Source organism: Schistocerca piceifrons, chromosome X (genome assembly GCF_021461385.2).
Source record: "Schistocerca piceifrons isolate TAMUIC-IGC-003096 chromosome X, iqSchPice1.1, whole genome shotgun sequence".
NCBI classification, from domain to species: Eukaryota; Metazoa; Arthropoda; class Insecta; order Orthoptera; family Acrididae; genus Schistocerca; species Schistocerca piceifrons.
In genome coordinates this window covers 743,720,836-743,746,398 of record NC_060149.1, presented here as the reverse complement: position 1 = coordinate 743,746,398, position 25,563 = coordinate 743,720,836, and the positions used below count along the sequence as shown (strand labels likewise).

Genomic DNA, 25,563 nt, shown 5'->3' with positions numbered 1-25,563 from the left:
TCACCTAATTCCCGTAAATTCTGGCGAGGGGGACGATGGACTCTGACGCCAAGTTCAGTCACATCCCAGATGTATTCGACAGGGTTCACATCTGGCGACTTGGGAGGACAACACGTCAATTGGAACTCGCCATTGTGCTCTTCGAACCACTCCGTCACTCTCCCATCCTTGTGACGTGACGCATTATCTTGTTGAAAAATATGACTTTCGTCGGGAAACATGATCGTCATGAAGGGTTGTATGTGGTCTGCTACCACTTCTTGGCCGTCATTGTGCCTTGCACGGGCTCCACTGGGCCGATGAATGCCCACGTGAATATTCCCCAGAGCATAATGGAGCCACCGCCAGCTTGTCTCCGTCCCACAGTGCAGGTGTGAAGGAGCTGTTGCCCTGGAAGACGACGGATTCGCGCCCTCTCATCGGTATCATGAAGAATATATCGGGATTCATCAGACCATGCAACGCTCTTCCACTGCGCCAACGTCCTGCGCCGATCGTCACATGCCCATTTTACTCGTAGTTGCTGATATCGTAGTGTTAACATTAGTACATGCATGGGTCGTCGGCTGCGGAGGCCCATCGTTCGGGGTATTCGGTGCAATGTGCGTTCAGACACACTTGTACTCTGCCCAGCATTAAAGTCTGATATTAGAGTTGCCACAGTTAGCCGCCTGTCCTGTTTTACCGGTCTGCCTAGCCTACAACGTTCGACATCTGTAATGAGGAATGTCTGCACAACCCCACGACGTCTGGACGTGGTTTCATCTTGGTTTCGCCACGTGTTGAAGACATTCATCACAGTACTCCTCAAAACCAGACTAGTCGTGCAGTTTCCGAAATGCTCGTGCCGAGCGTCCGGGCCATCACAATATGCCCTCGATCAAACTCAGATACATCGCGCAGCTTCTCCATTCTACACACGTATAGCACGCTAGCTGAGCCTACATGCATCGTGCGTGCTGTGTCTGACAAGCAGTCCTTCCTCGCCAGGCGACGCTGCTGTCGCTCGAACGGGTTTATATCGACAATAGTTCGGTGGTCATTACGTTCTGGCTGACCAGTGTATCCTGTAGTACAGACTCATATCGGATGATTTGGCGGGACAGAAGAGGTGCAGTTAGGTTCCTGAGTGTTCGTCTAACCGGAAATGTATGCATGCAGCCCTGTGAACATAGCGGTTGTCATCCTGGTAGACGGAAGCGTCTACAACATATCAATCATGAAAAATACAGGACAAAGGGCTAAACGTGCGGCACCGAGAATATTGAAGTAAACGCCCAGGTTGTGTTCATCATGTCCTGAACGAGTGGGCTGAAGTCATGGCACAAAAAACGGCCCGCAGACATCACAGAACCCTCTCAGGCCTGAACTACACCCTCCACTGGCTGCGCGTCTCATTTGGCCATATGTGAAATCAACGTCGAGTATCATTTGAGAAGAGGCAATATCGCGATTCGTCGGCCCACACTACACGCCTCCAATTAGCTAATGTGTAGTTTCTATGGTTTTTGCCCCAGCGAAAGTATGCATCTTTATGCACCACGGTGAGCAATAGGAGGCAACAGACTCCAAATGACTTTCTTATGCAGTTTCCTTTGCAACGTTTGCTCTGAAACTGGTTGAGATGGACCTTCATTAACTGAAAGCAGCAATTCCTGTCAGGTTGGAAACTGACTGTCACTGATAGGGCATGGAAATTTGGATATATGTGATAAGTTGAATGGGACCAAATTGCTGAGTTCATCAGTCCCTAAGCTTACTTAAGCGAACTTCAACTAACTTACACTGAGGACAACACACACACACCCATTCCCGAGGGAGGACTAGAACCTCCGACGGGGGGAGCGGCGCGTAGTGACTGATGTTAGTGGAACACACTGTTACATGACTATACACCAATGCAAGGTTACGTTGTGGAGTGAGATCCGTATACTTGCGAAACACTTCGAACGATAGCAGCCACGAAAATTTCAGACATCATGATAGTCAGCATACTTATGTTGTAGACTGCATATCTTTAAACCACTAAACTATTAGCGTACGACGAACTTAAAGAACGCGTTCACGAATTTCATACTCTACTTCCCTGCAGCGGTGATCTCCCTTGCGCGTTAGTCTGAGTTTTATTTAGACGCTGAGAAAATGCTACACTTAAAAATGTTAGATGTATTGCGAGTACTTGTCGTGTTTCTCTCTGCCAAGATCATTAAAAAAGGTAGAAATGTCAGTATCACCTTAATTCTCTGATGCAGGATACTTTCATTCAATGAATTAATGATGTTTACAGAAACTTGATGGGAAGTTGCTCTGTATCTCTAATTGGTGTTTTAATATTGAGTAATGGATATGTTATATCGTAATATGCCTCAGTACTCAAACATTGGAACTGTGCTTCCAGAGAATATTTATTCATCATTGTGCGAAATTTACAGGAGTTGGACAAAAAATGGAAACAGCGTGAAAAATGCATGCTTTAACTTAAATATAGATACTAGCCAATCCTGCAGGTCGTGCTGTCGTGTTTGATCGCTAACGGCACCTGTTCCATGTCCTCAGTACGTCGTAAGTGTCACTCATGGCCAGAACAGTGTTCTGTGTAGTTGTGAAAGCATAAGTGAATTCGAAAGTGGGCGAATTGTTGGTGTTCGTATGATAGGTGGTACCGGTAGCCGAAGCGTGTGGTACTTCAAGGGGCAACGATCGAAGATTTATACCGCACACAGGGAAATCGGAAAAACATCACTAGCTATGTCACACCACGAACGAAAGTATGTGTTGAGTGATCGTGAGAGACGATCAGTGAAGGGGACTGTGAAAACTAAGTGGACAACAGCTGCAAATGGAACTGCAGAATTTAATATCGCACCCGCGGACCTTGTCAGCACAAAAAAGACATAAAGCGAACTCCAGAAGCACGGAACTGCAAGGCGAACTTGAATTTCAAAACCATTTATTAGTGGGGCAAATGCCCCTAACAAGAAAACGTGGTGCCCAAGCCATGAAACCTGTAACATGGAGCAATGGAAGAAAGTCATTTGACAGGATGAGGCTTGTTTTACACTGTTTCCAATTTCTGTCAGAGTTTACGTCGCAAGGGTGAAACATGCCGGGGATTCGGTGATGGTTTGGACAGCCATATCGCGGTATTCGGTGGGCCACATGGTTACTCTGCTAGGTCGTATTACTGCAATAGCTTATGTGGCCATTTTTTCTGATCAGTTCGATCGCATAATGCAATGTTTGTTCCGCAATGGTGATGCTGTGTTCCAAGATGATAGGCCCACTGTTAACACATCTCACATCGTCTACAACTTGTTCTATGAGCACCATGATGAATTGCCGCATCTACCAGGCCACCGCCGCCACTATATCTCAATGTAATTGAGCCTTTGTGTTATAATTGCTAGAGAAGGGTGCGTGATCGCAATCCACCTCCATCATCATTACTATTTTGCAGGAAGAATGGTATAAGATTCCCTTGAAAACCATACAGTACCTGTATTTGTGCGTTCCAAAACGACTGGAATCTGTTTTTAATACCAACGGATTTTTCTACGCCGTATTAGTGTTGTGTTTTTGGTGTTTCCATATTTTTGTCCATACCTTGAACATACTATTGCAAAACTAACCACAGGCGGATGCGCTGGAACATTTTCGAAGTTGGTGTAACATTACGTCGTGCAATAGCTTTCGTCTAATTTCTCTAGATAAAATCTCCTCATGAGTAATCTGCACTTACGAAGCGCCGGCCGGAGTGGCCGAGCGGTTCTAGGCGCTAGTCTGGAACCGCGCGACCGCCACGGTCGAAGGTTCGAATCCTGCCTCGGGCATGGATGTGTGTGCTGTCCTTAGGTTAGTTAGGTTTAAGTAGTTCTAAGTTCGAGGGGACTGATGACCTCAGAAGTTAAGTCCCATAGTGCTCAGAGCCACTTGAACTTATGAAGCGTCACTACCTTTCTAATCGAGTGGATTCGAAGAACATCATACCTGATGTCATCTATGACGGGATGGTTGATTCAGACAGCCACAGAAAGTAGTATGCAAGTCTGCCAAAGCACGACAGAGTATTGTGGTGGGGGGAGGGGGGGGGAGGGGTGCAGAGATGACCAGTTACGCGCATATGTAATGAGCCATCTTTAGCTCGATTGACTTGAACTGAAATGTTTCTAGCTTCTCCCATTCAGGAAGTATTGAGGAGATTACTGGAATGAAAAAATGTTGGCGGTTAGCTTCGGTTTTTAGCATGTACAAGGCAGCTAAGCGCTTTCTATACGGTGAACTCTCGACGACTGCGCAAGCGACGTCTCGCTTAAACACTGTCACTTTCTTCACGTTGCGAAATGAACAGCAACCTGGCCTGAGAGTTTGCCCACTGACTGCCTTATGTTTAGTCCCTGGCGAAAGCAAACAAGTGTTCTGCTAGTCACACTGTTTTCTAAGGAAGTCGGCGTATCGCGATGCCCGTGGACAACGCAGATTTTGATGCTCACTGCCGCAAAACGCTGTAAGGAAGAGCTTAGAAGAAGCTAATGTGTGAAGAAATACTCTTTAAATCAGTTTATTATTTGCTCTTGTCATCATTTCTACAGTTTTCTAAGAGTCATGAAGAGAGCCCACCTACGCTTACGCAGGTTTATGTTTCAAGGATACTAATGATTTTTCCTTTCGTAGGAAGTTATTTAACACTTGTTGTGGTGCTATGTGTATGTGGATAGTCGTCGGAGCACGTATTAGAATAAAAACGTGAATACCAACTGAAACATTCATTGTACTGTACTCTGGTGGACTGATGTTCACTTGCCCATCCGAATTTAGATTCCTAGGATTTCTCTGAGGTACATCATATGAATGGCAGTATGGTTCTTCCAAGTGGACGACCGCTCATTTACTCTATCGCCCTTGTTCTTCTAAGTTAGTCGTCTATTTTTAATGAAGTCGACTTCGGGACATTTAACTATATTCTTGCATCGTATTTTCCTTACGAAGCTTTTGATAACTGACTGCAGCACCGTTAGAGAAATTCAGTTTCCTGGAAGAGGACTTAAATCCATGACTTTGGTTTCGCAAGTTCACCTACATCTACACTACTGGCCATTAAAATTGCTACACCACGAAGATGACGGTCTACAGACGCGAAATTTAACCGACAGGAAGAAGATGCTGTGATATGCAAATGATTAGCTTTTCAGAGTATTTACACAAGGTTGGCGCCGGTGGCGACACCTACAACGTGCTGACATGAGCAAACTTTCCAACCGATTTCTCATACACAAACAGCAGTTGACCGGCGTTGCCTGGTGAAACGTTGTTGTGATGCCTAGTGTACAGAGGAGAAATGCCTACCATCACGTTTCCGACTTTGATAAAGGTCGGTTTGTAGCCTATCGCGATTGCGGTTTATCCTATCGCGACATTGCTGCTCGCGTTGGTCGAGATCCAATGACTGTTAGCAGAATATGGAAACGGTGGGTTCGGGAGGGTAATACGGAACGCCGTGCTAGATCCCAACGGCCTCGAATCACTAGCAGTCGAGGTGACAAGCTTCTTATCCGCATTGCTGTAACGGATCGTGCAGTCACGTCTCGACCCCTGAGTCAACAGATGGGGACGTTTTCAAGGCAACAACCATCTGCACGAACAGTTCGACGACGTTTGCAGCAGTTTGGACTATCAGCTCGGAGACCATGGCTGCGGTTACCCTTGACGCTGCATCACAGACAGGAGCGCCTGCGATGGTGTACTCAACGATGAACCTGGGTGCACGAATGGCAAAACGTCATTTTTTCTGTTTAAAGCATCATGATGGTCGCATCCGTGTTTGGCGACATTGCGGTGAACGCACATTGGAAGCGTGTATTCGTCATCGCCATACTGGCATATCACCCGGCGTGATGGTATGGGGTGCCGTTGATTACACGTCTCGGTCACCTCTTGTTTGCATGTTGCAGGTCCTGTACAGGCCTTTCTGGATACAGAAAATGTTCGACTGCTGCCCTGGCCAGCACATTCTCCAGATCTCTCACCAATTGAAAACGTCTGGTCAATGGTGGCCGAGCAACTGGCTCGTCACATTACACCAGTCACTACTCTTGATGAACTGTGGTATCGTGTTGAAGCTGCATGGGCAGCTGTACCTGTACACGCCATCCAAGCTCTGTTTGACTCAATGCCCAGGCGTATCAAGGCCGTTATTACGGCCAGAGGTGGTTGTTCTGGGTACTGATTTCTCGGGATCTATGTACCCAAATTGCGTGAAAATGTGATCACATGTCAGTTCTAGTATAATATATTTGTCCAATGAATACCCGTTTATTATCTGCATTTCGTCGTGGTGTAGCAATTTTAATGGCCAGTAGTGTATAGTCCGCAAACCCCCTCACGTTATTGTGGGTATATCATTGCCCTCCTTTCCATACACAAGTTTTTCACGGGAACATCGACTGTTGTAAAGCCTTCTTACCAGCTAGAATTTCTCTAGTTTTCCCGTCACGGTCATTTTGCGCAATGTGTATGTTACTTAACTGTTTCTGTTCAATGAACGATCAAAAAGTTTCCGTTTGAGGGCGTTGCTGCCGCTTATGTGCAACGTAGCGCGACTTCGATACAGGTATACAGGGTGATTCAAAAAGAATACCACAACTTTAAAAATGTGTATTTAATGAAAGAAACATAATATAACCTTCTGTTATACATCATTACAAAGAGTATTTAAAAAGTTTTTTTTTCACTCAAAAACAAGTTCAGAGATGTTCAATATGGCCCCCTTCAGACACACAAGCAATATCAACCCGATACTCCAACTCGGTCCACACTCTCTGTAGCATATCAGGCGTAACAGTTTGGATAGCCGCTGTTATTTCTCGTTTCAAATCATCAATGGTGGCTGGGAGAGGTGGCCGAAACACCATATCCTTAACATACCCCCATAAGAAAAAATCGCAGGGGGTAAGATCAGGGCTTCTTGGAGGCCAGTGATGAAGTGCTCTGTCACGGGCTGCCTGGCGGCCGATCCATCGGCTCGGGTAGTTGACGTTCAGGTTTCATAACTAACCTTTTTCGTAGGACTCTTCATACAGTTGATTGTGGAATTTGCAGCTCTCTGCTAGCTCTGCGAGTCGATTTTCCTGGGCTGCGAACAAATGCTTGCTGGATGCGTGCTACATTTTCATCACTCGTTCTCGGCCGTCCAGAACTTTTCCCTTTGCACAAACACCCATTCTGTATACTGTTTGTGGTGTCACCGCCAGACACCACACTTGCTAGGTGGTAGCTTTAAATCGGTAGCTTTAAATCGGCCGCGGTCCATTAGTACATGTCGGACCCGCGTGTCGCCACTGTGTGATCGCAGACCGAGCGCCACCACAAGGCAGGTCTCGAGATACGGAAGAGCACTCGCCCCAGTTGTACGACGACTTTGCTAGCGACTACACTGACGAAGCCTCTCTCTCATTTGCCGAGAGACAGTTAGAATAGCCTTCAGCTAAGTCAATGGCTACGACCTAGCAAGGCGCCATTAACCATTTTAAGATAGAGTCTCACTTGTATCATCAAGGAATGCTGTATACAAATGATGGATTAAAAGTTAAGTATTATAGCAGTTACGTACTTTCCTTGCTACCATTCATTACGTATTCTGTTTCAGACCTCTCTCTAGCCTACGTGAGATTACGCGTGCCTTTCGGCTACTTCAGTGTGGCGTAGCTGTCTTGTTACGCCACAACACTGTTTATACCAACGTTTAATACACCACCTATCAGGAGGTTTAACACCATACTTCGTTCGAAATGCATGCTGAACAACTGTCGTAGATTCACTTCTGCCGTACTCAATAACACAAAAAGCTTTCTGTTGAGCGGTCGCCATCTTAGCATCAACTGACGCTGACGCCTAGTCAACAGCGCCTCAAGCGAACAAATGTACAACTAAATGAAACTTTATAGCTCCCTTAATTCGCTGACAGATAGTGCTTAGCTCTGCCTTTTGTCGTTGCAGAGTTCTAAATTCCTAAAGTTGTGGTATTCTTTTTGAATCACCCTGTATATGCACAGACATGTAGGCAAGGGATTAGTGTGGCACTCGTGTCTTTCCCATGTGCGCGCGGTGAGCGCGGTAACGTGAACTATGGCGACGTTATTACCAAAGGCTTCCAAACAGGAACAACGTGCTTCTATTCTTTTCTTGGCTGCCGAAGGACAAATACTGGAGGACATCTATCGGAGAACGGACACTGTGTATGAGGCAGCATTTCTATCGAGAACCGCTGTTGTGGAATGGCGTACCAAGTTCCGTGCTGGTCGTGGTTCGATACAAGAAGCCGGTCGATCTGGGAGGGCAGCCTGATCCACTACGAAGTGGGAGACACTCGAGCACGCACCCTATAGTCCTGATCTCTCTCGATTCGATTTTCGCGCTTTCGGTTAATTAAGAAAGGCCATGGGTGGTCGACGATTCCTGTCCGACCAGGATGTTCAGCAAGCAGTTCACGCAGCAAGAGACTGTATTTTACTAAGCGGCTGTCTTATACCTGGTGCGTCAGTGGGATGATTGCCTCAATGCTCACGGTAATTTTGACAGATTGGCATACCGATTTTGGACTGTACGGCCTTCGAACGGGAACATTTTGATTGTCCCATATAACATTCGCTCTTGGGTTTTTAACAGTAAATTTCTCCGTGACCTAACCGACAAATGCGCAGTTACTGATGAGAATCTTCCGTCTACTGCTATGTCTTCCCATCTTCCTCTAACTAATTTCGAAATTATTGGAAGAAAAGAGGAGCAATATGTTTCAAATGGTTCAAATGGCTCTAAGCACTATGGGACTTAACATCTGAGGTCATCAGTGCCCTAGTCTTAGAACTACGTAAACCTAACCTAAGGACATCACACACGTCCATGCCCGAGGCAGTCTTCGAACCTGCGACAGTAGTAACCGCGTGGTTCCGGACTGAAGCGCCTAGAACCGCTCGACCACAGCGGCCGGTAGCAATATGGAAATTAGAGACTTGGCACAAGTTTGGATACGATAAAGATGTGGAAGGAAATGGCCAGGTCCTTTTCACAGGGATCAGCCCGGCAACTGCTATAATCTACTGAGGTAATCAACATAAAACGTAAATTACGATGGCCGAATGGGGATTTGTTTCACGATCCTCCCAAACGCGAGCCCAATGTCGTAGCCACTGTTTCGCTTCACACTATCGCAACTATTAGTCTGTTACGATGACCATTTGCTTAGGGATCGAATTTTTTTTCTTTCTCTTCATTCGACGGCTTAGAGATAAAGCAAATTGGAAGAGTCTCTTATCACAGTTTAAATACTTTTTTTTAAGATTTTCTGGTTACTTATTCGTCGCTTCTTTCACTCTGACAATGGTTTGTTAATGTGGAAAATACAAAGCCACAATGTCCTTCGGGGTCCACGAAAACTGTTGGGCCTCAAAACCTGGTTGGATATGTCAGTTCAAATGTCGTAAAAAGGCAAGAGCATACTACCTTCAACCTTCGAACTGATGACAGCTCTGTCTTTCTTACGACAGTTTAAAAAATTAGTTTCAACGTTTTGATCGATAGGCTGGTATGTAAGTTCATTCGGTTATAGGCATAACTTGAACATCACAATTTCTTGCATGTTGTTTTACACTCTTACTTCTTGCTTGATTTATGGAGGACAGTGCATCTGATGCGGCGTCAATTGAAGCATTACCATGGGTGATACACCATAACCATTCATCAGTGCTTCACAAGTAAGGCTGGAGTTTAAAGTCGTGTCAAAACGCTAGCTTGATACTTTTTTTATTTTGCTTCTGGACAAAAAGTTATTTGAGGTGATCAGAATAAATGAGTACCCTCTATCTGCGCGCGTATAAAATTGCTATAAAATGCGCCTCAGAGTGCTCTAATTTTCCTTATGAAATGATTCCATGACGGCTGTCTCCTACGAGATGATCAACTTCTGGTTTACAGTAGGATATTAAATTCGTTTCGAGGAATTCCACGAAACGGTGTCGCATGGCCATCGTCATCGAGCTTTGCCTGAGTGAAAGTTTTGCTGTGCTACGAAGGGTGCTGTGCACTCTTGTGTAGCAGTATTTATAAGAGATCGTCATGGTTGAACGTTTACAACTAGAAAGTGGAACATTTTCACCGTACTTTTTTCCTCTGAACTCGAGATTTTCTTCAGATTACGAACAGAAGAGGCAGCTTCCTGTAAAACAGCTTTCTCTGCGAATTTAATTCTGTCGAGCAGTGACGTAGCACTTGGAAGTTAATTCCAACGGCTACACTTCCGTCTCCGCTGAGGAAAATGCTACAGTGATGTGAGTACCACGGAAGGCTCCAGTCAGTTGAGCACAAATTCCTCTGGGGTGTAGCTAGTAGACGAGAGAGACAACCGCTAGTTGATGCGGAGGAAGATGGTACAGTTCTATGTACGGAATGGAGTGGCAGGGAATGAGCTGTTTACTGTCTCGAGAAGAATGTCATGAATGTACGAATGCTTACAGAATACGCGTTAAGAAGAGGACGAGGAGTTGTTATAAATACAAATATATTAATGCCACTGTACATTACAGATAATGACCTCCACTCCGAATCCAGAACTGTTTAAGCACACACATCCGCGAGCAACCGATGTCTTTAAGAAAAAATGCTGTTTTCGTTCAGGTTCAATGCCCCTTCGACAGCTCCGTCGATGGTGAATTCATTCAGATTTCACTACAAAGACAGTGCTTCACCAAAGGTAGCACGTTGAAGGTGTATAGAAACCGAAGCGTCCCTAATAAAAGGTCAGCCACTGCAAGATTTGTACAATTGTGAATAACTACCACGGAGCCTAGAAGATATCAGCTACAGAAAAGGCCGAAGTCAGCAGTACATCTGTTATGGCTGGAAAATGTACTTACCGTTCTATCAGCGACAGTAGCGATAACAAGCTATACATTTTCTTCCGAGTAACAACGTGTAGCAGTTGGAAGTATTTGGTAATCAGTAATTATCGTAACAGGTGGATACAGTTAATCCTTTAAGCAGTCGAAAGTATTTGATAATCAGCAATTATCGTAATAGGTGGATGCAGTTATTCCTGTTTGGATATAGTTCCAGCCTTGCCTTGTGTAAGGAAAATATATTATGTCAAGTGAAGGCTAGACATACTGCACTCATTACGGATAAAACCACATCCGATTTCGAAAGAGGAATTAAATGAAACTGAAAAGCATCCTATTGTGAATGTGTATAGCAGAAAGTAACAAAACTTCCAAGTAGTACTAATCGATACAGAATATATTACAGATCTGATATTTTTAATGCGGAGACACAGTGTGATAAGACACCACCGACTGCTTTCGCGTATCAAAAGAACGGAAGACATCAACGTCAAAGCGAGATAGCAAGAAATCTCCGGCAAGCTGAGGTAAAAGTGTTTCAAAGTGCATGTCAAGAGGCTGCGCGAGATCAAAAGACGCTGTCAGAACGTGATGGAAAGAAAGAAGAAAAGTTAGCGTGTAATAGTTCTTTGACATCGAAGCCGTTAGTTAGGGTGTGCTGACTCTTTTGGGGAAAGACCGGGGAGGTAATCGGCCGAACTGAATGGACCCACACAGTATTCACCTGAAATTGTTAAAGAAATATTCAGAAACATAAGCTAGGATGCTGGGCAACTTAACTTTACCCTAATAAGTATCTAGTATCTTAAGCACCACGCCATTACGGTTGGTAACGGAAAAAAGGGATTTACCTATATAGAAAAAAAGGTGTACCAGTGATGTTATCTCAATTTGAAGGTGATTATAAAAGGCTTGAGCTGCTAAAAGACCACGAAAGTCCAGAGTTATTGTAGGGTATGTGGTTTGAATATAAGTTATAGGAAGGAGGAGGAGGAGGAGGAGATTAGTGTATAACGTTCCGTCGACAACGAGGTCTATAGAGACGGAACACAAGCTCAGATTGCCGGCCGGAGTGACCGAGCGGTTCTAGGCGCTACAGTTTGGAACCGCGCGACCGCTACGGTCGCAGGTTCGAATCCTGCCTCGGGCATGGATGTGTGTGATGTCGTTAGGTTAGTTAGGTTTAAGTAGTTCTAAGTTCTAGGGGACTGATGACCTCAGCAGTTAAGTCCCATAGTGCTCAGAGCCATTTGAACAAGCTCAGATCATGGAAGGAAGTACATAGGGAAAGAAACGTACACTCAGATATCCACAAAAAATGTTCACATTCCCACAGTAACTACAGTATATAAGGAAACTATTGAACGCTTAGATAAACATCTCATTTGTGTCAATTACTGAGGAGAACTCGATTCAGAAGGAGCCTTCGGGAAACGCGTAATTCCAATCCCTGTGTGGCCATCCAGATTTAGATCTTGCGTAATTTCCTTAAATCACTTATGGAGAATATCAGGATGTTTTCTTTGAAGGGCCCATCCTCATGGTACTCCGTCGCTCATGTCTGTGTCGTGACGGGACGTAAACATTGAAAACAAAACTACAATGAAAGACTATGGACTGTTAGTCTGTGATACTAAGTTTCGCTTTAGAGAAAATAACAATAATCTAGAGGCACTTGTATTAGCACGGAAACGGGAAATATGATTAAGAGCAACTAGAATAGTTCTGTAATATTTATTTTTGGCGTTTGAGAAAACATCACACAAAATATATTGCGGTTAGATGTAACTGACGACCAGCCTCGGCTTCACACCAGTAGCGGTAATAGATTATATGCATAAACCTTCCACGTGAATCAATCTATCTGTTAGTGAAAATCGTATTAAAATCTCTGCACTTGTTTCTGATAGATGCAAGTAGCTGTTCATTGGTTAAGCATGAGTGCGATTGAGAGAAGACGATAATTTTTAGACATCTGAAAATTCGAAACAACAGAATTAAAAACCGAAATGATAAAACTTCAGAAAATGTAAATGGGGGATCGCACAAAGATCAACCCCGTTGCTCGAATTTTGCGCTGTAGTAGTGAGATAATTGGTGAAATAAAGCTTCAGAACTATGATAAAGTATTTAACTAGCTAGCGACACTGCAGCACTGAAAAAATAAGTAAATTGTAAAAGGACGTAGAACGAATACCGAAGGGTCAGCTACATTAGTAACGCAGACACGAGTAACATATGCTAAATCTGTCAAATGGGCGTGGCACAATACAAGATCTGAATAGTTGTTGCTGTCTAGAAAGGAAAGCTCCATGAGACGGAAGGAGCAAGGAAAACGTGAAGTACATACTATCGTGGGCGAAAAAAGCTTCGTTCAACAAAAGAAATCTCATACCAACCGCTGCCTGTAGAAGAAAAGGACGGGAGCTTCTGAAATTATACATCTGATCTAGGACTCTCCAATGAAGCAAAACACCGGCGGTAGAAAGTTTGAGGAGAGTTTGAAATGTGATGCTACGCAAGAAATCTATAGATACTAGAAAAGAAGCGGTTTTAGATGTAAGAAATTCGGAAAGAAATCTATGGGGAAATCTCACAAGCAGAAATGAATGAAGTGAAGAAATAATTCCGTGGAGAAACTTTACCAACAGCAAAATCAGATGTGTAGGTGCTCTAAGGCTTACAGGTTTGGTTAATCTGATAGTTATGAAGTAGTGTTGTTTAAGATAGTGTTCGTAGTAACTATGTTGCCCTGAACAGTTTTTATTAAGGTAGAAAGCAATAAAACCGTGGAGACACTTTACCAACAGCAAAATCAGATGTGTAGGTGTTCTAAGGCTTACAGGTTTGGTTAATCTGATAGTTATGAAGTAGAATTGTTTAAGATAATGTTCGTAGTAACTATGTTGCCATGAACAGTTTTTATTAAGGTAGAAAGCAATAAAAGTTTGCACCAAACTAGTCGAAAGCTTTTCGAACGCTCGTCTCTTGCACAGTCCTTAATCAAGGAAAGGTCCTTGTCCCATGCTAGCATATATTTTTCATTAAGCTCTTACCTGATGAAGTGGGCAAAAATTAAGACAGTGTAATATTATTCGGGAAGAGCGGAATCTTTCCTCTCCATGATCATCAGAGTAAGGGCGCGGATTCTGAACAGCATTCCTGTTTAGTCTGAGAGTTTTCCCTCTCTTGACCTTACCTGTAGCTGATAACCAACATTATGGGCTCTCTAACTGCTTTGATCGTGTGTTAGTTAAAAGTAGTGAGTAACTGTTTCGTCACGTGTGACACATTTTCAAAGGTTCTGATAGTCTATTGCGCGAAATGACGGTAGGAAATGTTTTTGGAAATTTGTGGTAAGGTCTTATGGGACCAAACTACTGAGGTCATTGGTCCCTAAGCTTACACACTATGTAATCTAACTGAAACCAACAGCAGCACACACACCCATGCCCGAGGGAGGACTCGAACCTCCGACGGGGAGAGCCGCGTGGACCGTGACAAGATGCCTAGACCACGCGGGGTCACGTCATTCAGATTAACTGGTTTCTTAAATGTGCCATAATATTTTGTTTATAACACAGGCTGCAATGGTGATGTAGCAATTTTATCTCATTTTACTATATTTTTAAATAATTTAACAAAGAATTTAAATAACATTTCTGTTGGCGTTTCATCAACGTTCGGTGCCGCTGTGCTTCGTGGACATTGAATTGGAAATATGAATGTTCAGCCATACCAGTAACTATCTAGATATGAGGCCAGCTAGAAGAGATGAAAAGTATCGTCTACATCTACGTTTATACTCCGTAAGACATTTTGTGGCGTGTAACGAAGGGAGCATCGTGGATGGAACGCGAGAGGAAAGATTATGCGTTTGTATAAACCAGAATTTCTCCTATTTTACAGTTGAGGGTATAACGGGAGAGGTATGTGGCAGGAAGTAATATGTTTCTTGATGTGTACTGAGATGCCTTCTCTCGGAATTTTAATAGTCAAGTACTGCAGGGTCTTCATTTTTCTTCCTAGTATCATTCTTAATTCGAGTCCACTGAATACTTCTACGATGGTTTCGCACAGTGGAGAATGTCACGGCTCATCTCTGAGTGTTCTTTATCTCATCTATTAGTCTAATGCGGCAAAGGGCTTGGACTGGTGAGCAAAAGTCAGGAGTCAGCCCAATGAAATTTCCGGTGCTCATCTCCGTGGATAAATTATATCTCCTTAGGATTCCTCCAGTGGATCTGATTTCTCTACAGTCTGATTTACATTGTCCTTCTCTCTCAAATCGCAAAGGATGGATATCCCCCACGTATTTAACTGTTGTGCATGACTGTGGTGACGGAAGAACCATTCATCACGTGATTATTTCTGACTGACGTCATCATTCTCGATTAAAAGTAATCGATCGACATTCTGTTGCCGCAGTCGGAGAAAAAACGTCAGGCAATATATTTGTATAGGATGTTTGAATAAAGTGTCACACTTGTACAGTAGGTAGAATTGGTCGCAGATAGAAGAAAAGTTCACATGTTTATATGTCTGGAGACCAGTACCTGTTGATATAGGGTCATTTTACTTGTGACAAGTAATGTATAGTATTCGGTAGTGAAGGTCGAAGTAAATTACCATAATACGCACTTGTTTGCAGATGCACTTCCTCGAGCACTCATAGAGGTGAGGCATTAGGATTGCTTCAGTATATGTGTATTGGCGGGAATTGGTGGTGACAGACTCATGGGGCCACACGCTGTAACAAACAAATTAACAGGCACTGCACGATGAATTACCAGCGCCATTCAAGAACGTTACCTTTGTAGAAAGACGACTACTGTCGTTTATACAAGACGGGACACAATCCGATTTTCTACGGATTGTGCGACGTAACTCACCACATAGTTTCGAGGGCGATGGATAGATCGAGGGTGCCTCCCAATATACCGAACCTGACTATTTTGTGTTTATGGCTTGAGGAGAGGGGGGGGGGGGCATTTTAAGACAACAGACGATGTACGTAAGGGTAAGCATGTGACCAACGCATGCCACGCAATCCGAATGGAGTTTGGTGTATTTGAAAGAGAGCGTGATTTGCCGGGAATAAGGGCTGATGTATGTGTTAAGATGCGTGGTAACAACATGCATCGCTGTCTATAGTGTCTAATTTTACGTAACAGGGATGGAAATGAGAGGACCGATTGGCCCATACCTCAACAGGTATTGGTTTCTGGACATATCATTACAGAAACTTTTCCTCTAGTTTGTACCAATAAAACTTCCTGCAGCACTTGTTTCTAAACAATCTGTATCTCGAGCTGGCATCTCAGCCCGGAAGTTTTAATTGAAATAAACACTGGGCGTGAAAACGTATATTGTATAGCATCGATTCCTTTCGAATGCTATCGGCAGACTTATGTACAGTAGAAGTGCTGACGACCATCTGATTATGTGAGGGTGCAATATCTTTAAATCCAAGCACGCGCAGGCAGTGGAAGTATTGCGCAGGAAGCCGTGTGTGTGTGTGTGTGTGTGTGTGTGTGTGTGGTGCGACACGCGTTGTGTTCTAACCTGCCCCACCAGCCGGCCGCAGCGCGCGTGGTAACCAGCCGGTTGGGCTGCATTAGCGGCCGTAAGCTGGCCACGGACAAATGTCATGGCAGGGACTGGACTGGCCGATGGTGCAACCAGATCTAGTTGCAGCCGCCGCCGCCGCGAGTGAAAGGCATACGAGTAAGCCGGCCTGCTCCAGATTTCTCCGCGCCACTTGCTGGACCCCGCCTACAAGTATACGCATGCTAACGCGATCACCGAATTACCCCAAACTTGCCTTTCGCACTATAATTGGTGGTATAACGGCGTAACTTCAGTAATAGGCAAATATTTAATACTGTGTTCATGAGTCCCTCAACCGAGCACTAGACCAACCAGCCATGACATTACTGCAATTGGACTCTCGTGGCAGTCGTCGGAAACAACACGGACGTTACAGTAATCTGGTACAGTAGTGACTAAGGAAAACGCATCGCACTTTCAATGGTTGTACTATAATGTGCTACAGCGTGTCCTCGTAAAATATCGTCAGTAGTGCAGTACGGTGTTATCCATAATCATGAGAGTGAAAAACAGAGAAAGATGTCGCAAAAGCGTGAAAGGTGAAAAAGAGCTTGTATTCAAAGTTGTACAGTTTTGCCAGGAACAAGAAAAGCAGAATCAGATTACGATGCTTCTATAAAAAGCAATCTTGCGAGCTATAAAAATGGTAGGGTCGTCAAAAAGAACAGTAAAATACATTCTGAAAAACTTTTAGAAAGCTCCTAGTTTCTCCAGATGACTTCGATAAACCAGTTATTCGAAGAAGCTTTTTGGAGTATTATGAGCAGAGGAAGACAATGCCGACGTTGAGAAAGATGCTTATATATTAAGAAGATGAGATATATTTTCAGGATGGAAGGGGAACACATCGGAAAATTTTTAAAGAGATAGGATTTCATTTCAAAAACGTAAAAATAAGAAAACCATATCAACAGAACATTTCGACATTGTAAAAAAGCGTGTAGAACACCTGAGAGCAATGAGAAATAATGAAAAGGGGCCTAATAAACCAGTGGTGTTCACGAATGAAAGTGGCTACATACTAATTATACCACGAAAAAGTGCTGGCAGCACGAATTTCCGGGTACAATGACTAATAGCAGCGTAGACCAAAGATCTATTGTTCTGCATTCTGGAGAAGAAATGGGTTTCATAGAGGAAGCAGACTTAATTTGTGATTCCAAACCAGTCCCTACATTATGATGATGATGGGGATAACTGTCACTAATGGTTAGAAGAGAAACTGATTCCTAACATTGCAGCTGGTAGTATTGCTGTTTTTGATGACGCACCGTATAATGTTGTTCAGGAAAGTAAAGGCCCCTACTACTGTAGTTCACAAGGAGGATATAACTGAAGAGCTCGTTCAGAACAAAATAAGTTTTGAACTGAACTTAACAAGAAATGACCTTTTACAAATTGTGCGTTATAACAAGCCAAAAACCTATTTTTGAGGTAGATGCAGTTTTATAGTATAACGGATATAGGTCTACCGTTTTGAGGCTCCCTCTATACCACTGTGGTTTGAACGCTATGGACCTAACATGAATATAATGCAACAAAAAATTTCGGAAAAATTGTTTCTACCATTAATTTAGTTACCATAAAACAAATAACCACTGAGTATTCACCTAAGTTTGCCCAACATGGTTGGTTAAAAGCTTGCGAACATATAAAAGGAACAGAGAATGAAGATTGGCGGGGGAATGGGTTAGTGGAAGAAGCAACAGAGAATATAATATTCAATGTTGGTCTAGAGAGGGAAGATGAATATGCAGAACATGAAGATGACAGTGGTATGGATACTGACATAACGGATGAAACTGGAGCAGATTCCAGTGAAACAGATACAGGAGATGAAGAGCTTGCCTTCTACGCTTGTGTGATGAGCCATCCACTTCGTAATGCAGTTTTCCGAAATTCCTTCACCAGGGAAGACGAATGGAATATTCCAGAATTTGAAACACGAACAGCTGCTAGCATGAGTTTCTTAGAAGTAGATACCATAGGGGTTGCGAAGCAACTCAAATCGCTTGATACGGTCAAGTCTTCAGGTCCAGATTGTATACCGATTAGGTTCCTTTCAGATTACGCTGATACAATAGCTCCCTACTTAGCAATCATATACAACCGCTCGCTCACCGATAGATCTGTACCTACAGATTGGAAAATTGTGCAGGTCGCACCAGTGTTTAAGAAGGGTAGTAGGAGTAATCCATCGAACTACAGACCTATATCATTGACGTCGGTTTGCAGTAGGGTTTTGGAGCATATACTGTATTCAAACATTATGAATCACCTCCAAGGGAACGATCTATTGATACGTAATCAGCATGGTTTCAGAAAACATCGTTCTTGTGGAACGCAGCTAGCTCTTTATTCGCACGAAGTAATGGCCGCTATCGACAGGGGGTATCAGGTTGATTCCGTATTTCTGGATTTCCGGAAAGCTTTTGACACCGTTCCTCACAAGCGGCTTCTAATCAAGCTGTGGGCTTATGGGGTATCGTCTCAGTTGTGCGACTGGATTCGTGATTTCCTGTCAGGAAGGTCGCAGTTCGTAGTAATAGACGGCAAATCATCGAGTAAAACTGAAGTGATATCAGGTGTTCCCCAGGGAAGCATCCTGGGAGCTCTGCTGTTCCTGATCTATATAAATGACCTGGGTGACAATCTGAGCAGTTCTCTTAGGTTGTTCGCAGATGATGCTGTAATTTACCATCTAGTAAGGTCATCCGAAGACCAGTATCAGTTGCAAAGCGATTTAGAAAAGATTGCTGTATGGTGTGGCAGGTGGCAGTTGACGCTAAATAACGAAAAGTGTGAGGTGATACACATCAGTTCCAAAAGAAATCCGTTGGAATTCGATCACTCGATAAATAGTACAATACTCAAGGCTGTCAATTCAACTAAGTACCTGGGTGTTAAAATTACGAACAACTTCAGTTGGAAAGACCACATAGATAATATTGTGGGGAAGGCGAGCCAAAGGTTGCGTTTCATTGGCAGGATACTTAGAAGATGCAACAAGTCCACTAAAGAGACAACTTACACTACACTCGTTCGCCCTCTGTTAGAATATTGTTGCGCGGTGTGGGATCCTTACCAGGTGGGATTGACGGAGGACATTGAAAGGGTGCAAAAAAGGGCAGCTCGTTTTGTGTTATCACGTAATAGGGGAGAGAGTGTGGCAGATATGATACGCGAATTGGGATGGAAATCATTAAAGCAAAGACGTTTTTCGTCGCAGCGAGATCTATTTACGAAATTTCAGTCGCCAACTTTCTCTTTCGAATACGAAAATATTTTGTTGAGCCCAGCCTACATAGGCAGGAATGTTCATCAAACTAAAATAAGAGAAATCAGAGCTCGAACAGAAAGGTTTAGGTGTTCGTTTTTCCCGCGCGCTGTTCGGGAGTGAAATGGTAGAGAGATAGTATGATTGTGGTTCGATGAACCCTCTGCCAAGCACTTAAATGTGAATTACAGAGTAGTCATGTAGATGTAGATAACTCTTAATCACAAAAGTTAGTGCAGTTTTCATTACATAACAGTAGTTGTACCGTACTTCCTTCCCTCCGAAAACCCGGTTACGCTATGACTCACGATATGCCGACCGAAGCACTTTCATTCCCAGCTAATACAGTGGCTTGCGAAGTACATGTTTAGATTTACGAGGTTGACGAGTACATTGTTTTGTTGGCATAAAGATTTTCATAAATAACAAATCAGACATGTTGTGTTGTGCTTGATTTCTTAAAGTGGGTAAAATACACTCCTGGAAATTGAAATAAGAACACCGTGAATTCATTGTCCCAGGAAGGGGAAACTTTATTGACACATTCCTGGGGTCAGATACATCACATGATCACACTGACAGAACCACAGGCACATAGACACAGGCAACAGAGCATGCACAATGTCGGCACTAGTACAGTGTATATCCACCTTTCGCAGCAATGCAGGCTGCTATTCTCCCATGGAGACAATCGTAGAGATGCTGGATGTAGTCCTGTGGAACGGCTTGCCATGCCATTTCCACCTGGCGCCTCAGTTGGACCAGCGTTCGTGCTGGACGTGCAGACCGCGTGAGACGACGTTTCATCCAGTCCCAAACATGCTCAATGGGGGACAGATCCGGAGATCTTGCTGGCCAGGGTAGTTGACTTACACCTTCTAGAGCACGTTGGGTGGCACGGGATACATGCGGACGTGCATTGTCCTGTTGGAACAGCAAGTTCCCTTGCCGGTCTAGGAATGGTAGAACGATGGGTTCGATGACGGTTTGGATGTACCGTGCACTATTCAGTGTCCCCTTGACGATCACCAGTGGTGTACGGCCAGTGTAGGAGATCGCTCCCCACACCATGATGCCGGGTGTTGGCCCTGTGTGCCTCGGTCGTATGCAGTCCTGATTGTGGCGCTCACCTGCACGGCGCCAAACACGCATACGACCATCATTGGCACCAAGGCAGAAGCGACTCTCATCGCTGAAGACGACACGTCTCCATTCGTCCCTCCATTCACGCCTGTCGCGACACCACTGGAGGCGGGCTGCACGATGTTGGGGCGTGAGCGGAAGACGGCCTAACGGTGTGCGGGACCGTAGCCCAGCTTCATGGAGACGGTTGCGAATGGTCCTCGCCGATACCCCAGGAGCAACAGTGTCCCTAATTTGCTGGGAAGTGGCGGTGCGGTCCCCTACGGCACTGCATAGGATCCTATGGTCTTGGCGTGCATCCGTGCGTCGCTGCGGTCCGGTCCCAGGTCGACGGGCACGTGCACCTTCCGCCGACCACTGGCGACAACATCGATGTACTGTGGAGACCTCACGCCCCACGTGTTGAGCAATTCGGCGGTACGTCCACCCGGCCTCCCGCATGCCCACTATACGTCCTCGCTCAAAGTCTGTCAACTGCACATACGGTTCACGTCCACGCTGTCGCGGCATGCTACCAGTGTTAAAGACTGCGATGGAGCTCCGTATGCCACGGCAAACTGGCTGACACTGACGGCGGCGGTGCACAAATGCTGCGCAGCTAGCGCCATTCGACGGCCAACACCGCGGTTCCTGGTGTGTCCGCTGTGCCGTGCGTGTGATGATTGCTTGTACAGCCCTCTCGCAGTGTCCGGAGCAAGTATGGTGGGTCTGACACACCGGTGTCAATGTGTTCTTTTTTCCATTTCCAGGAGTGTAGAACAGCGTGCCGTCAGTCTTTCAGATAATTTATCGCCAACGGAAGTTTAACCAAAGTTTCTACATCTACATCTACATAGATGATCCGCAAGCCACCGTACGGTGCGTGGCGGAGGATACCTTGTACCACTACTAGTCATATCCTTTCCTGTCTATAAGCCTCCGTATGAGTCCTAATTTCTCGTATCTTATCTTCATGGTCCTTACGCGCAATGTATATTGGAGGCAGAGGAATCGTTCTGCAGTCAGCTTCAAATGCCGTCTTTCTCAAAAAGAGCTCGCCTTTCCTCCAGGGATACCCATTTGAATTCCCGAAGCATCTCCGTAACACTTACGTATTATTCGAAGATATCAGTAACAAATCTAGCAGCCCGTCTCTGAATTGCTTCGGTGTCTTCCTTCAAACCGATCTGGTACGGATCCTAAACATTCGAGCAGTACTCAAGAACAGGTCGCACCAGCATCCTAAATGCGGACTCTGTTACAGGTGAGCCACTCTTTCCTAAAATTCTCCCAATAAATCGAAGAAGACCATTCGCCTCCCCTACCGCAGTTCTCACATGCTCGTTCCTCCTCATATCGCTTTGCAACGCTATCCCTAGACTTTTAAACGACTTGACTGTGTCAAGCAGCTAGTGATACCGAATCCGAACAGTGCAGATTTGTCCTTCCTATTCATCCGCGTTAACTTACATTTTTCCGCATTTTGAGCTTATGATGAGCCTCTTTTCGTTACAAGATTGATGAAATGGGCGGCTGGGTACATATGTAGCAGTACGTCTCTTCAGACAACCCGCATGAAGGATGTTTCAGGCCGGCCGCGGTTGCCGTGTGGTTCTAGGCGCTGCAGTCCGGAACCGCGGGGCTGCTACGGTCGCAGGTTCGAATCCTACCTCGGGCATGGATATGTGTGATGTCCTTAAGTTAGTTAGGTTTAAGTACTTCTAAGTTCTAGGGGACTGATAACCTAAGATGTTAAGTCCCATAGTGCTCAGAGCCATTTTTAATGTTTCAGATCTGGAACCAGAGATGAGAACATCGAGAGAGTGCATAATACGGCACAGGAAGATCAGCGTTGGAAGGTGCATGAAGTAATTGACACCAGAGGCGTATCACAAGAAACAGTGCTGTATGTTTTCAAAAGGAAAATTAGCTAAGGGAAATAAACGTAAATGCTGATCTGAAGAAAACAGAAAACTGGATTCAACAGCAATTTTTGGGCCGTTTCAAAAAGAACCCAGCAGGTTGTGTGCAGCGAATTGTTAATGTGGGTGGCACTTTGGTCCTGTACTACAGGCTAGTAAAGAATAAGTAAGAAAGGAGTGGCACTGCACTGAGAAAGGAATCAATTACATTATGGTCGATGTTTTTGGAATCCAAAACAGATTATTCTTATTGATTACTTCGTGAAAGGAAAACAACTACTGGCGAATATCTTATATATTCTCGACCAACTTCATGATACAACACGTCAGTTAAACCCTACAACGCAAAAGCAAATAATCTTTCGTCAGGATGGTGGATGGTGGTTTGGTAAGGAAAAACTTTGGGATTACGACTCAGTGGAAGAAACTCAGCTGACCAGATTTGGCACACTCTGTCTTCCTATTATGCTCACAGCTAAAGACATTTGTCATCGAAAAATGTTTAGAGTCCAATAAAGGTATTATGGTAGCTTTAACTAGATGTTCTACAAGTCTTGAGGTACCACACTTGATGATAAAATAATTGTTCGTCCATCAACATAACTGAAGAAAGAGGCAAATGTTTGTTCTTTATTTATGAGTGTTTAGGCTAAACACTTTACGTTGGCTTGCGGAATACAGTTGTGGGTGTGAATATGAAGCTGGGCGATGTCAGCTGTTAGGCCGATGTACAGTATGGTGCAGCCCTCTTTCACACTCTATTAATATCACTTTCCATTTCTGTTTTATAATAAAGTATGTGTTAATGTGAACTCCTCTCATAAACTTTCATGTAATGTGAGCATGATCCTGAAGGGCTCTATGTTGGAATTTTCTGCGTTGTCCTTCTGATGTTTGATGAAGTAAGTTGGTAATCAAACAATTCCCATCGGAAACGTTCCAGAAGCATCTTCATTGCCCCTGTAGAGTACGGGCGTGAATTTTCATGAAGACAGAAACGCATGACAGTCATGTTACGTGGGCTGAATAGCTTCAGACGAAATCTCTCATCAGACCCTAACACTTGGAGGGAGACACTTTATCGTCTCTCTCGCGCTCACTGTGTACACAAAATTGAAAAGAGCGACGTGACGCGTTCGACGAGCATACTAGAAACACTTCCAAACACATCTCTGCAAAGTTTCATCGGATTTTCACTGTCGTTTCCATTTCGCGATCGATCGGACCTTACTTTCCCAAAGGTCCTCGTATCTGTCTAGTATCGGGAATTGTCACTGAATGACAAGAACAATGGATCACTTCAGAACTCGTTAGGGCTGGCATTACGCTACAGCCTACCTAAGATTTGGAACAGGATTTACAGATTGAAATTTGGTCATGAGTGGTGTCCGTCTCATCTGTATGGAATTACCATCAAGAAAACCACTTTCTGTGACTGTGATAGTGTAATGGTCGGAGATGTAAATTATACCTTTCTCTCAGAAAGTAAATATATAGTTGCGAGGGAAAGACTCACGTAGCAGCTGAAAATAGTACATGCTTGGTTCCCACAAGACATCAGTTCAGCTTTCAAGAGGTCAATCCGGAAGTTCTTCATATAAGAATTTTGCTATGTAAATTAGTTTTCATGTAAATTTTGTTATTTTAATTCTGTGTGAGATGTCATCCGGTAAAGTTTGAAATGTACTGCTTAATAACTTGTTAACATTCGTCGTGTATTTGCGCTGCGTCATTATATGCTGCCTCATTGAAAGATATATTTTTTTGCAGTTAGACGTAAGAGATTTCACGTAATTTGTTTGAAACTTAATGCGAATATAAATCTTTAATGTCAATGTCAAAATAAGGTGAGTGTAATTTATTATGTATCTGTACTGAATAACGAGATGGGATGACAAAAAAATTAACATTCTTCCGATGTACTTTACCGACATCACTTTATTAGCTAGTACTTCAGTACAGTCTATAATTCCTTTCGTACATATTCAGCTTCATTTATGTCTTTTTATGTTTATAATTCCACAGATAGAAGATTTTGATCTGCAGATCACGTCTTTTCGTGACGGCAGCCAATTTTCTGAGCCGTATCTGTAGACGTGGGAGCCCTGATGTTGTAATGTGCTTTGAATACGAGCTTATTTTGGTTCAGGAAACTGCTTGTAACTGGCAATCATAGTCTTATGCAGACCACTTAAATTAATAGCTGCAGTTCCAGAGCGCTTCAAAATTATGACATGGCTGACGTTCCGTGACCATGCTACAGCAACAAGGGACGGCTGTAATTTTCAGACAGAGGAAATTATCCATTCTCAACAGCCGGTAAAGTCTACTCGAAAACAAGATTTTCTCTGGATGCTCTTCCGAAACTTCATGCATCATTCCGCACACATGATCAAAAAACTACCTTACTTTGTTCAAGGAGACTCTATAATAACAATCGTTTTTGGCAGAAACAAGGAAATGTAATTTTGACGTATAATTTCAGCCACAGAACGACAATATTTTTGCTGAAGCAGATCAGACTTCACGGCCGGGAATTAAAGTTACAGATTCACACCAGCTGGAGCTATAGTAGCCAGGTCTACATTCTCTTATATATAAATTCACTAATTTACCCTGGCCAAGACAGCTCGTGCTCATACGAATCTCGTTCGGTAAAAAATGATTAGTGGTCTATGGGCCAAAATGGCCTGTATAAATGTGGAAATATCGGAACATGCAGTGTAACCAGCACATCTTGACTCAT

The 25,563-nt window shown here is 44.0% G+C and overlaps 1 protein-coding gene across 1 annotated transcript in view; it reads right to left on the bottom strand.

Annotated features, from left to right (window-relative positions):
- LOC124721131 (protein obstructor-E) overlaps window positions 1-25,563 on the bottom strand; it is a 59,020-nt gene that overhangs the window by 19,190 nt on the left and 14,267 nt on the right. The gene's annotated exons all lie outside the window — the stretch shown is intronic.